The 14303-nt window shown below is 32.9% G+C and overlaps 1 long non-coding RNA gene across 2 annotated transcripts; it reads left to right on the top strand.

Moving 5' to 3' along the window:
* Positions 1-892: 892 nt before the first annotated feature.
* On the top strand, positions 893-2735 carry LOC140694773 (uncharacterized). Of its 2 annotated transcripts, none has more exons than XR_012070392.1 (2): positions 893-1073; positions 2463-2735. It is a non-coding gene; the product is annotated as an uncharacterized lncRNA (long non-coding RNA). The 2 variants fall into 2 exon arrangements; XR_012070393.1 differs by having other exon boundaries at positions 916-1073; positions 2439-2735.
* The last annotated feature ends 11568 nt before the right edge of the window (positions 2736-14303 follow it).

Raw genomic sequence — 14303 nt, 5'->3', positions numbered from 1 at the left:
TGCATTACCTGGTATTTTCCACCCCAAACCACATATACTGTTATTTCTTTGTTTTTTGATTGTTTGTTTGCCCCTTAATGGAGGCACTGCTTATTGAACCCAGGATCTTGTACATAAGAGTATTTATCAACAGCATTTTGGAACACATAACAGAAGCCACAAGAGTATGGATTATACAGATGACATGAAAATTTATTCCTTCTAGGGACTGAAAAACCTCTGACTGAAAGAATGGCAAAAATAAACTTTTGCAAATATACAATAAGATTGTCTCTTTTGTACTTTTTATACCAGAATATTAAATTATATTTGTTTTACTTATAGCACTGAATTACAATTTAAAACAAAAATTCCCCCCTTTGGGATTTCTTAAATTTGATTGATTATATAAATAAAATTTTATTTTATAAATATTTACAATTTATTTATTAACATTCCAAATAAACTGATATTTATTTTTCTCATATTTTGAATATACAGCTACTTATTTTAAAGAACACAGATAAATACATACTTCCATTTCCGAATCAAATTATGTTTAATTTTAATAACAAATGATATTGAAATTGTTACACATTTTCTGTAGAGGTTTTACACAAATTTCACTTTAACTTCCAAAACTTTAAAATTATTTTTTTTGCATTATTTATTCTCTGTTCACCAATCTAGTATAAATTTGTGTACAAAAGTATGGAGATTGGTTTTATTTCATAGACCCCAAAATTATATTATTTAAAAAGATTTTGTGGGGATAATATTTGCAGATCACACTATAAAAATAAGCAAAATTTATGTTTCATTTTAACTGGATGAATGAGAAGTAAACACTGGCGGAATTTTACACTTGGGTTGCTGGGATACCAGTCGTATTGTGATGACACAGCTACTCAGGTTGAGAACCATTGTGATTGCCTAGCAGTTTATCTGTGCAGGCTTGCCAAATCAGCATTTGAACCTGCAGTCCTCAAAATCATGCAGATTATAAAAGTAGCTGTAGAAAAAGTTATTTGAGATGACACATGTTTCTTCAGAAATTCAAGATGTGTCTCATAAAGATGGACCAACTGTTTCAGGTAACTCTGGTAGATCTCTATTGTGTGAACAAACAATCTCTGGGGACTTGGACTTAAGGTCTATGATTGAAGAAAATGCTTTTCAGACTTTGTCTGAAGAATCTTTGATAAAAAGACCATGTTACACACATTGTGTCTCAGAACCAGATGAAGATAATGATTTTCGTTCTCTGACATTTCCAAGAAAACTCTGGAAAATGGCTAGGAGTGACCAATATCAATCCATCTGGTGGGATGATAATGGATCTTCCATAGTGATTGATGAAGATGTCTTTAAGAAGGTAGTTTTGGAAAGAAAGGCCCCTTTCAGAATATTTAAACTGGAAGTATGAAAAGTTTAGTTAGACAGCTTAACCTTTATGGGTTTAGTAAAGTGAGGCAGAATTTTCAAAGATCTGCTTGTCTAGCTGACTTTCTGGCACAAGGAAAAGAAGTCTCTGTTTTAAGCAAGGTATTCAGAAATTTTAGTAACCACTTGGTAACTTATATATGAAAATTTATGCTGTACATCAGTCTATGGTAATATATATTTAAAGCTGGATTTTGAAAACTGTATAAAATTACCAAGTCTTAAATTCTTTATTTTTTCTAAAAATGAGGACAGTGCCATATGTATTCAAGATTCAGAGAAACTTTGCTTGCAATTGTGAATCTTATCAGAAATCTATATAAAGGTATTAAAGCTGCTTGTGAAAAGTGGCATTCACAGTTACTGCAAATGCTAACTTCTTTAATTTGATGACTATACTACTTATATGTGTATTTTACAAATAAGGAAATTTAAAAAATAGCAATGTTCATATTTTCATGATATTATCTGTGCATTGTAAATGTGAAATCTGATGTTTTATACGTTAGGCTTATTGTAGTCTTGTATTTTGGTTTAAAATATTACTAAAATTTTTCACTTTGATTGTAGCTGCATATCTACCATAATTCAAATTTTAAACGAGTCTTTCCCCAGGTTTTAAGCAGAATAAAAAGAAGAGTTGGGATTAAAAATGCCTCTCTGGTATCTTCATTGTCTTAAGATTTCAATAAGAAGCACTTTATTGCAGGGGGTAATGTGGATACTCATAATTCTGGTTTTGTGGCTGACACTAGTGGAGAAAGTGCATTTTTACCTTTTGCAAAATTAAAAATGCCTCTAATTAGAAAGCCCTCTACTAGCCACATAATTGGTGATAAAACTACCCTGATCAGCGGTGATTTTTCTGGTCCATCAGACCACCAGAACAAATTGCAGTAGATCAGCATGCTATTTTAAATCAGTTGAACATTGTCCACTGGCACACTCAAAGCAGATACACTGAAGCAAATGACCTTATTATGAAGTTCATTAAAACCAAAAATTCTACTTCTCAGAACACCATCTTGTCTCCAATGCAGAGTAATTATTTTGGACTGATGGTGGAGCCTTCTGCTTTTCCAAATGGATATCACAACATATCTGCCAAAGAAGGTCGTTTTTCTAAACTTCAACCAGGGAGCAATGCACAGTTTCCAGTGACAATGACAGCTGATACATCAGCTACCTCTCTTTCAAGGCCAACTCATCAGCCAACTTCACTTTATGAACGTCATCCTAATTACAAAGGATCTACCAGAGGACTACCAGTTTATGCAGGATAACAAAGATTAAAATTGATGTTGGCAAATGTTGACAGATATCTGCAATTTTCTTATTTGAACAAGAAACATAGATGTGTACCTGTATTAACCTTATTTTTTTAAATTAGGTTAAGATTAAATGGGAGACTAAATTAACATTTAAGTTAAAAAGAGATATTTGATTGATATGATCATTTGATGGAAAAATATGGGAGTAAATTTAAATACTTTCTTGTAAGGAGGAAGAGAAATTGGAAGAATTTGGAAAAAGACTAAAACATGGAGAGAGGGAAAATTACTAAGTGGTTTCTTGTTCATCCTGGAAAGTATTAAAAGGGTTTATAGGATAGGCTGGAACAGGAGATAAATGCAGGAACCGGCCCAGGGATCATGGTGTCTATTATGTCATCCCTGGAATCATAAAGGTCACATGATGTAGTCTCAGATGGCACATTCAGCATGTGGTAGAATTTAAGAAGTAATTTTATCTATGGTCTTCTTTGTGCTGTTTTCAAAGCATTAAAATTGGTGCTTTCATTTCCTGCCCTCAGGAGTCTACATTATATTTTCTTGTCAATAATTTATGTTGCTTTTATATTCAAGCCAAAGACAAGCTTACGTCCTCAGGGTGGCATTTAATGCCTTTCCAACTCTAAGCACACAAACTCATCTTGGTTTAGTCATTTCTTTATAAATCTGGCATCTCACTACCTTGGTATATCTTTATGTTTCACTGTATCTGGAAATATATCCAGGCAAACGATTGTCAACTATGTGAGCTGCAACCTCACCACTTTTACTGCAGCTCATCCTTGGATTTTGGGTGTCCTCCTTTTATCTACTTAGACTTTCCCTGTCTCAGCACAGAAACCACCTCCTCCAGATGTTTTCAGTCTATCCCCCTTTCCTTGTTTAACTTGGATACCAGCACAGTAAGCACAACATATGTCACAGGATGCATTTTTGTATTAAGTGAATGAAAAACACATGTTGACTTTAAGCAATATCTACTTTCCTGAAACAAGAAAACTCTCATGGTTTTCAAACTATTTCGTTATGGTCTTCACCGCAAACTAGATCTTTCATAGCCCAAGGACAAGTCAATCAAGACAGTAAGTGGAGTTAGGTACAGGAGACAAAGTAATATTTACTTCTTAATTCATGCCTGCAGAGGCATAAAGCAATCCATTCACATTTGCTGGATTTGTTCCTATCTCTTCATCACCCACCCACCACAAAACAGCTGAATCTCTTCCCCATACCAATAACTATACTGACTTATTATTAATATACTTCTTAGAATCAGAGCTTTGTCCAGAAGAGAGAGTGCCTTTGCAAACATTTAATGTAGGTTTATACACACCAAATAAGTTGTGCCCTTTCTAACCTTCACAAAGTAAGTATCTAAGTGGTAATATCCCCTTGGTTGTGGTTCTCGTATTCAGTAACCAAATTGCAATCTAAATTATGTGGACTAGAAGGAGGTGAGGGTGGTGGAATTAAAAATTTTCCAACTGCAAGAATACCAAATTTCTGCAGATATTAGGAAATATAAAATATTCATGGAAGACTTTGACTATTTCCCACTAATTTTAAATAAAAGGTGAAGCATATTCAGAATGTGAAATGCCCTGAAATGCTGGAAAAATTGTAGGCAAGTTCAGGGATCCTAAGGCCTTTACTCACAATGATGCAGCTAGTGTCATCTGATAAGACTGAAATGGTAACATTGTGTCCGAAAATGTGTCTCCATTTGTGAAGAAAGCCTTTGATAATCTGGAGAATGGGCAAATTGGCCAGGGTAATCTCTAACAACATCCTGTAAATATGACCTTCACCAAGAGAATAAAAGAGCTCACTTGCAGCAGGAGAACTGTGTCTGGAGAGCAGTGGTGTTTCCTACAACAGAAACATCACGGTTTTAAATTTGTCAGCTCAACTCTGATGGTGGCTATGTTGTTGCTTACATTAGCAGTCTGGGGTTCAGATGGGCTGGTTCAGCAGCTAATTTCCAGCTCTCTTATCAGACAGTGGGTCTTAGCGTGATCATCTTAACAAGGTTCTATACTGATAAGTCAAAGGCTACAGTTTACTTTCAAAATTAGAAATTCTAAGGAAGAATATTATTTGTTTGTCCATCTGTAGTTTTCTACCTGAGAAAAGCTAGAATATTGGCCAATGTCAAAAGTTGGCTCGTGCTTTGAAAATTATACTCTGAGCTCTGCCCAATGAATTCTTCCCATTAAATACTACAAATCTCTCTACCACTGTGTGTGTGTGTGAAGATGGATTGTTAAGCAGTAACTAAGTTTGTCTTAGTTGAGTCATCAGTGAGTTATTCCTCTGCACCTTTCAGAATGTCTGTGAGATAAGAGTTTCATTGAACCACCAGATTTTCTTCAGATTAGGGAGAGGTAGATTATATTTTTCCCTGTATACTAATTGTTACCTGTTCATTGAATCCAGAGCTGATGCTAGGGCCAAGCCACTGAATCCTTGAATTGGACTGAGGCATATACATTCTGCAGCCCCCAGAGCCCAGCACTGGACTGTGTCTTCTTTTTAATTTAAACTTATGTTTAAGTTTTTTTTTCTTTTAATTCTCATTGTTGACACAACTTACTTTGGCTTTGAACACCCGTTGACTAATTTATAGGGACTGAATCACTGACTTATTCCCGTTCACCTTGAAATTGCAATAAACTTTTTTCCTTGTACTACCTGGAATACAGTGAGCATGGTCATCATTTTGAGAGCAGTCCTCAGTCCTAGTAATGCAGAAATTTGCACTTCTTGGACCAGCACTTGAGCAAGAATATTTGTTGTGGATCTGAGGGGTTATCCTCACATACCCTAATGCAACCATGAGAAAACACCACATTGTTATCCAAAATCAAGTCTTTGTCAGTATTGCATTCCCATTGCAAAACAGTTAAGAATTGTAGGAGTCCTTAGATTTTACCATGCTGAGATTTTTAGCAACCTAGCATAATCATTTCTTACAGATGCTGTCGGGGAGATGAGACCATTGGTCACAGACATTGAACTTTATCACTCAGAGCAGGAGCAGCCAGTTTTAAATTTGTATCCATTCCCTAATGTCAGATGAATACACAGAGTGAAATTTTGATACCTAAAGAAGCAGTGGGCTGTTAACATGAAGAAAGTTTAAGGCATGGTAAAATCCTAATTTTATTAGTATCTTTATGTATAATTTACTTGAATCACTTATTTATTAGTATCTTTACCTAGGATAAGTATATCATGACTCAAGTTTACTTGCTGCAAAACGAATCATGAAAAATGTCATGGGAAATCATGACCTTTGAATTTCCATTTTTACTTCCGCTTTTATTGACATATAATTGGCATAAAACATTGTGTAAGTTTAGGTGCACAGGATATTGATTTGATTTATAAGTATTAAGAAATAAATATCATAGCAAGTTTAGGGAGAATTCATTATCTTATTTAGATACAATTTTAAAGAAATACAATTTGTCTTTTGGTTGTGATGAGAAATCTTATGGTCTACCCACTTAACAACATTAATATAGAACATAAAGCAGTATTAATTGTAATTTTCATGTTATTGCGGGGCATCCCTAGAACAGGTTTATTTTACGGCTAGAGTTTTTTAGCTTTTGAGTGCATTAATCAATTTCTCCTTTCCCAAATACTGCCTTTGTTAACTACAAATCAAATTGTTTTTTCTATAAGTGTGTTTTTTGTTTTTGAAGTGCACTTTAATCTATAACTCTGTGTGAGTTTCTCTTACATAACATAATTTTTGCTATTTTTAATACATTTCAAACTGATCAAAAGATAAATCTAGTTTTGATAGTTGCTATTTAAAGATATTTCATAGTTATTGACTATTCCCCACACAGTAAATTTCTTGTCCCTGATATTTTAATTTGCAACTGGAAAAATTTCTCTCTTAATTTTTCTCAACTATTTGTTTTTCTTCACCACATTTCCCTCCTTCATTTGAGCAACCTGTTGTTTTCTATATATATAAATTCTTTTCTGTTTTGTTATGTTCATTTCTTTAAATTCCAAATATGAGTAAAACTTTTCTGCATTTGTCATCCTGTGTCTGACTTCTTTTACCTAACATATTACACTCTTGGTCTACACATTTGTTGCAAATGACAAGAACTTATTCTTTTTATAGCTGAGTAATAACCCATTGTATTTTTATGGGTATGAGTACATATATATATATATAAGTTTAGTGTGCGTATATATATAAATATAGATAAATCTGCAGTTAATAGTTGGGTAGATATATATACTATAAACACACATTTTCTTTATCCATCATCTATTGAAAAGCAATTAATTTTCTTTTATAGCCTGGCTATTGTAAATAATGCCACAGTGAATATAGGGTTGAATTTATCTTTTCTGATTTGTGTTTTCATTTTCTTGGAATAAGTATCTAGTTATGGAAATGTTGGTTCATATTTTATTTTTAATTTTTAGATAAAATTCCATACTGTTTTCCACAGAAGCAGCACAAATTTAAATTCACTCAAGCAGTGCAGCAGGGTGATTTTTCTTACATCCTCACCAATATTTATATTTGTTACTTTTTGATCATAGTCATTCTGACAGGAGTGGCATAATATCTCATTGAGTTATGGTCTTGCTTTTTTCTCATGGTTAGTCATGTTGACCATTTTCATGTGCCTGTTGATTACCTTTCCCCCACTGTATATTCATTTTTTTGTAATGGGCTAAATGACCATAACTGTCTGATTTCACTTTTAGGCATTCTGTTGTGTTCCATTATTCTGTTTGTTTTGTGCCTCTACCATATTCATTACTGTAGATTTGTATTATAATTTAAAATCAGGGACAGTGTTACATCCTCTTTGTTCTTTGTCAAAGTTGTTTGTGTTTTAAGTTTGTTCATTATCTTTTCTTTTGTTTTTCTTTGTGACTTCAACTCTTTTGTGTTTACATGTAAATGTAATAATTATTTTTTATGTGTCTGAAAATGCCATTTTTATTTTGAAAAGCACTGAATTTAATTTGTGTATTTTCTTGGCTAGTACTGTCATTTAAACAATATTTTTCTCCTAATCTATGAGCACAGTATATCCTTTCATCTGTTTTCATTATCTTCAATTTCTGTTATAAATATTTTATAGTTTTCTGAGTACAGGTTTTTTAACCTCCTTGGTTGTACACATTTCTTGAGTTTTTTTTTCTAATGCAACTGTAAATGAGACAGTTCCCTCACTTTCTGTATCTGTTAGCTTGTTGTTAGTGTGTAGAAATGCAAGATTTCTGTATGTTAATTTTACATTCTGAAATTTTACCAAATGCATTGAAAAGCACTCATAGCATTGTGGTGCCTTTTTAGGATTTCTGTTTAAGTATTTCATCTGCAAGCAGACTCTTGTACTCCTTTTCAGAAATACCTATATTTTATTTACTTTTATTTTGGATATCTATGGCTAGAATTTCCAATAATATACTGAATAACAGTGGCAAGTGTGAACATTCTTGACTTCTTCCTGCTCTAACAGCAGATGCTTTCAGCTTTTAATCAGTGAGTGTCATGATAGCTGAGTTCTTGTCATATGCAACCTTAAATGTGTTGAGGTATGTTTCCTCATATCCATTTTGAGGAGAAATATAATCATAAATTGATACTGAATTTGTCAAAACATTTTATGACACTTTTGAGGTTACCATATAATTTTTATTTTTCAATATGTTAGTTTGGTGTATCATATTGATAAATTTCTGGGTGATGAATCACTTTTGCATCCCTGGGATAAAAGGGACTTAATCATACTGTATAATCCCTTTAATGTTTTGTTTGCTTTGCTAATATTTATTGATCATTTTTGCATGTATGCTTCTCAGTTGTATTTAAACTGTAATTTTATGAAATATTTGTTCCTGTTTTAATAATAGTGTTATACAGAAAGGTGGGGTAGGAAGCCTTCTTTCCTTTGCAAATTTTTGGAATTCTCTGAGAAGTATAGGTGATAGCTCTTCTCTATATGTTTGGCAGAAATCACCTGTGAAACTGTCAAGGCCTGGAATTTTGTTTCTTGGGAGATTTTTTTTTAATTACTTATTCAATTTCATTAGTGATAATCAGTTAATATTTTCTATTTCTCATTCCATTCTGGATATAAGGTCTTTCTAGGAAATTGTCCATTTCTTCGAGGGATTCCATTTTAATTGGCATATAGTTTGTTGTATCATCTTATGATGCTTTCTGTTATTTTGACATAAGCTGTAACTTCTCATTTATTTTGCAGCATTTTAACCTGCACTCTCTTTTTTGCTCATGAGTCTCATTAAATTTTATCAGTTTTATTTATCTTTCAAAGGCCACTATGTAGTTTCTTTAGATATTTCTACTTTTAATCTTTATTTTATGTATTTATGTTCCGATCTTTCAGCTATCTTTCTTTCTACTAACAAGTTAGTTTATTATTTTGCTACATCCTTTGTAAGATTATGTTATAAGAGAGAGATATTTCTTATTTGTATAAGTGGCATTGTTTTGCTCTAAGCATCCCTATTAATACTGCTTTTGCTATATCACATGAACTTTGTTTTTGTTGTTATATTTCTTTTTGTATTTTTCTTTGATTTATGCAGCAATCCATTGGTTGTTTAATGTTGTATGATTTATCCTCCATACTTTACAATTTTTCTCATGTTTTTCTTTTTAGTAAATTTCTGTTCTCACAGAATCCATATGTTTCTTCACAAAACAAGGAGAATAATAATAAAATTTACACACAAATTCTGAAAGGCACAAATTTTCAAAAATTATCCTTGAAAAATTAACAATGCTGTGAGTATTATCCTCCCTGACTTTAGAACATACTACAAAGCTACAGTAATCAAAACATCAAAATATATCACCAATAGAGTCACATAATCAATGGAACAAAATAAAGGGTCCAAAAATAAACACACACACATATGGTCAATTAGTCTATAATGAAGGTGACAAGGGTATACAATGGAAAAAAGGCAGTCTCTTCAACAAGTAGTTTTGGGAAAACTGGAAATTACATGTAAAAGTTTGATGTAAGAGCAATTCCTTCCATAGAATAAAAAATAAAATAGAAATGGATTAATTTCCTAAATGTAAAACCTGAAACTATACAATCTCTGAAGAAGAACAAGAGCAGAAGTGCCTTTGTGATAAATCTTTGCAATATGTATTTTTATTTGTCTACTAAGTAACAAAAAAAGGAAAACTAACAATAACTGTTTTTAATTATACTGAGGAAAAAATAGATGTAATATATGATACAGTGATTCCACTTCTTGTATAATTGTGAAATGCAAAATCTTTTGCAGAGCAAAGGAAATCTTCAGCAGGACTTATGACAACACATAGAATAGAAGGAATAGTTTCAGACTATGAAACCAACAAGGTGCTAATATCCATAATGTATATATAGCATATTAAACTCATTATTTAAAAAACAAAGACCACAACTTAAAAACAGTTGTAGGATCTTCATGGAAACTTTTCAAAAACATACATGTGGATGATTTTCATGACATAAAAAGAAACATAACGTTGCTATTCATTAGGAAACCATAAATCAATACCAGAATGAAATATAATGTCACAGCAACCAAAATGGCTATTAAAAAAAGTCTTCAAATGACAAACATTAGTATGAATGTCAATAAAAGGGAACCCAGGTACACTGTTGGTGGAAATATAAATTGATGCCTCCACTATTATAAAAGTGTGGACAGTGCTAAGAAAACTAGAAATAGAAACATTATATGTAGCCACAATTCCAGTTTTTGTTATAAATCTGAAAAAAATGTAAACATTAACTTTAAAGGCTATATTACCCCCAAAGTTCTTAACATCATCATTTATAATAGCCAAGGATAGAAGCACAAATCAACTGCCCATCAACAGATGATTGGCTGAAGTAGATGTGAGATATAGATAACATAATAAATACTTAGTCATTGTCATATCAAAAAATAAAATTCTGCCATTTGGAACAATGTGACTGGAGCCAGATAGTGTTGCACATAGCAAAATAAGTCATACAGAGAAAAACACTCTATGTTACCACTTTCATGAGGAAACTAAAGATATAAGAGAAATAATCATAAAAAAACAGAAACAGACTCACATATATACGTGTAGTGTACCAAGTAGTGGTTTCAACTGGGGACAGGGAAGGAGGATGTGGAAGACAGAAATATGCAAGGTACTAGTTATAAACTAGAGAACCAACAGGGCTATATTTACAGCACAGAGAAATATTTTAATAATTTAAATGATTTTAAAGAGATTATAGGCATATATTATACTAAAATGTGCATGCATGTGGGAAAAAATTGAAGAAAAATCCCAGGAATAACAAAATATTTTGTAGTACTCTGATATTAAGGGAGGTGATTTGTTCACTTTCTTTACTGTTCTTATAATGTCCTTATTAGAATTTAAGGTTTTAAACGTTAAAGTATATTCTTTGAAAAGAGTGACATGTTTCAACTATTTCTGTCTCTCCCCTTTAATCTACACTCAGTGAAACGATCACATCTCAAGAAAAATAACTACAACACAAAACAATACTCCAGAACACATGTGTACAGCTGAAGTTTGGTGGGCTAAAACACATAAAGTTGGCTGAACTGAGGGAAGAGCAGAGTTTGTGCCTGCGACCATGGCCCACTTACTAGGGTATCTGAGCCCAGAGTTTCAGAGTTCCCAGTAGAAACAGGGTCTCATTGTTTCACACAGCATCAGCCTCCAACTGCACCAGTACTAATGGTTACAGGTAACTTGGAGGGAGCCAAATTGGAGACAGAATTTCCAACCTTTTGACACTCAGACATTCATGACACTCTCCCTACTTCCCATTCACAGTGGTGGAGACAATGTACCTTACAACATTCTACATGGCAAAGGCAGTTGCCTGATTCCAAATACCCACCTGTCTTTACACCTTTCCTCAATGTGTGCACTGATTCTTAAGGGATATCAGATAAAAGGAAGGGTTCACCGGCCAAGTGACAACAGTGGCATTAACTACCAAAGAAGTGAAAGAAGTGACATTGTAAGCAATCTTTTATCCAGACAGTAGCGACTGGAATGTGCCATTTTGAAATATTTTCAGAGGTAGCTAAGATAAGCAAAACCAAATATTGTGCAATATTGCAAACTACCAGAAAACAAAAGCAAGGACTCCAAAACCCAATCTGTTTTTTAGTGTCATCAGAGCAATAATTTACCAGGTCCATGATCAATCACAGTAACATTATAGGGCACACACACACAGATACACACACACAGACACTGACACAGACAAAGACACACATGCACAGGCAAATGCACACAAACATACACACACACACTCAAACATCAACACTGCAGCAAACAAATTTAAAGTCATGGAATATTGCCGTATAACTAATAGAGAATCCGAAGAGATGCCATACAAAAACTGAATATAAAAAACAAAACTCAGAAAGCAGTTTAGTGAGCTCAGGAATAAAATAAATGTTGATAAGGTATACATTACCTAAGGGACCGAAACTATGAAACAACCAAACATTATTAGAGGACCAGATGAACTTAATAAGTGATATGAAGAATGCAACAGAAAGCATTGGAAGAAGACTGCCTTGTGGAAGAGATATTAGCAAAGTCACCAATACAAAACAAGAAATGATAGGAGAGGGCAGAGATTCAAGATATTAAAATGTGAGGAAATTCTACTATAGCCATCAGACTTCTTCAGGAAGTGCACATTAGAGTGAAATCCTGGGGGGAGAAGAAAGTTAGAAGGCAGCTGATGGTATATTTAAAATTGTTATAGTTGATAACTTTCTGAACCTGGGTAAGGAACTGATATACAATTCTGTGAGCCAACAAAACACCAATAACTTTAAGACAATGAGACCTTCTTCAAGATACGTCATATGCAAATTGGCAAGTTAATGACAGAGTAAAATTTTAAAATCAGCCAAGAAAAGTTATGTTAATCTACATAGAAACCCCCATCAGGCTATCAGCAGATTGCTGAACAGAAAACATACGCCGAGGGTAATTAAAAACACATTTTCAAACTACTGAAATAAGAAATCTCCCACCCAAGTACACTCTAACTTGCACAGTTATCACTTATATGTAAAGTGAAAATAAAGACTTTATCAGACAAAGAAACATGAATGAGATGTAAAAAACAAAACCGAGACACCTTACAAGAGGTTCAGGAAAGAGCTATTCTAAGAAAAATAAAATGCAAATATATGCATAATATTGAACAAAATACTAAGCAGAGACCATGAGAAAGTTGCAACAGTTTCTTTCTGTATGTTTTTAAATGCTTCTATTTTATATGATATAAAGAGAGAAAAATAGTAATTCACTTGCAATAAATATAGGTACATCAATCTGGTAACATGTTCACAACAGAAATAGAAATAATTTGAGTCAGTATTCATAAAAGGTAAAGAGTAAAATTGAAACAATATTAAAGGAAGATGCTATCAGCAGAAAAAGGACTAAATTATACATGAGATGTTTTATTTTTAATTGAAGTACAGTAGATGTACTATATTGTGTAGTTTCAGATGTACAGCATAGTGACTCCAACCACTTTTTAGATTAGATTGCATTATAAATTATTACAATAATTGTAACATACAATTATTTTAAGTTATTGCTTGTAATTCCCTGATCTATACAGATTATCCTTGATGCTTATCTCCTTTTTGTATACTACTTTTTATCTGTCAGTGTCCTACCATTAAATTGTCTTTCCCTTCCCCTTTGGTAAACATAAATTATTTCCCATATCTTTCAGTCTCCTTCAGTCTTGTCTAACTAATCTCTCTATCCCTCTACCCTCTAACTATCTATCTATCTATCTATCTATCTATCTATCTATCTATCTAACTGTGTATCTATCTGTCTATCTATCATGTGTCTATTTATCTATCCTTCTATGTATCTACTTATCTGTCATCTATCAACAGATAGCTATATATAGATGTACACATATATTTGGTATTCTTTAGATTTCACATATTGATCATATTATATACTTTTGTCTTTGTCTAAGTTACTTCACTAAACACAATATTTACTAGGTCCATTCATGATGCTGAAATAGCCATGTGTTATACTTTTTCATGGCTAATAATATTCCATTGCATATTTCTAGAATCATCATTTCTTCTTACGTCCATAGTCTACAGTGCACACTTGGATTGCTTCCCTGTCTTGCATATTATAAACAGTGCAGTTGTGAAGATTGGTTTTACTCAATTTAGGGTTTCTTCTCCAGATATTTCCTAGGAGAGGTGTTACTGTTTCATATGGTAGTTCTGTTTTAGGTGTTAAAAAAATCTGAATATTGTTTTCCAAAGGAGTTCTACCAATTTACATTCCTACCAAGAGTATACAAGTGATTTGTTTCTTCCAAATCATCTCCAACAGTTTCTATTTTTTGACTTTTTGATAATAGCCATTTGACCAGTGTGAAGTGATACCTCATTGTGGTTTTGACCTGCTATTAACTAATAATTAGTAATGTTGAGCAATTTTATCACTAGCATGTTACTCATCTGTAGGTTTTCTTTGGAAAA

Source organism: Vicugna pacos, unplaced genomic scaffold, assembly GCF_048564905.1.
Source record: "Vicugna pacos unplaced genomic scaffold, VicPac4 scaffold_103, whole genome shotgun sequence".
Classification (NCBI taxonomy): Eukaryota; Metazoa; Chordata; class Mammalia; order Artiodactyla; family Camelidae; genus Vicugna; species Vicugna pacos.
This window is presented reverse-complemented; position numbering and strand designations above follow the sequence as displayed.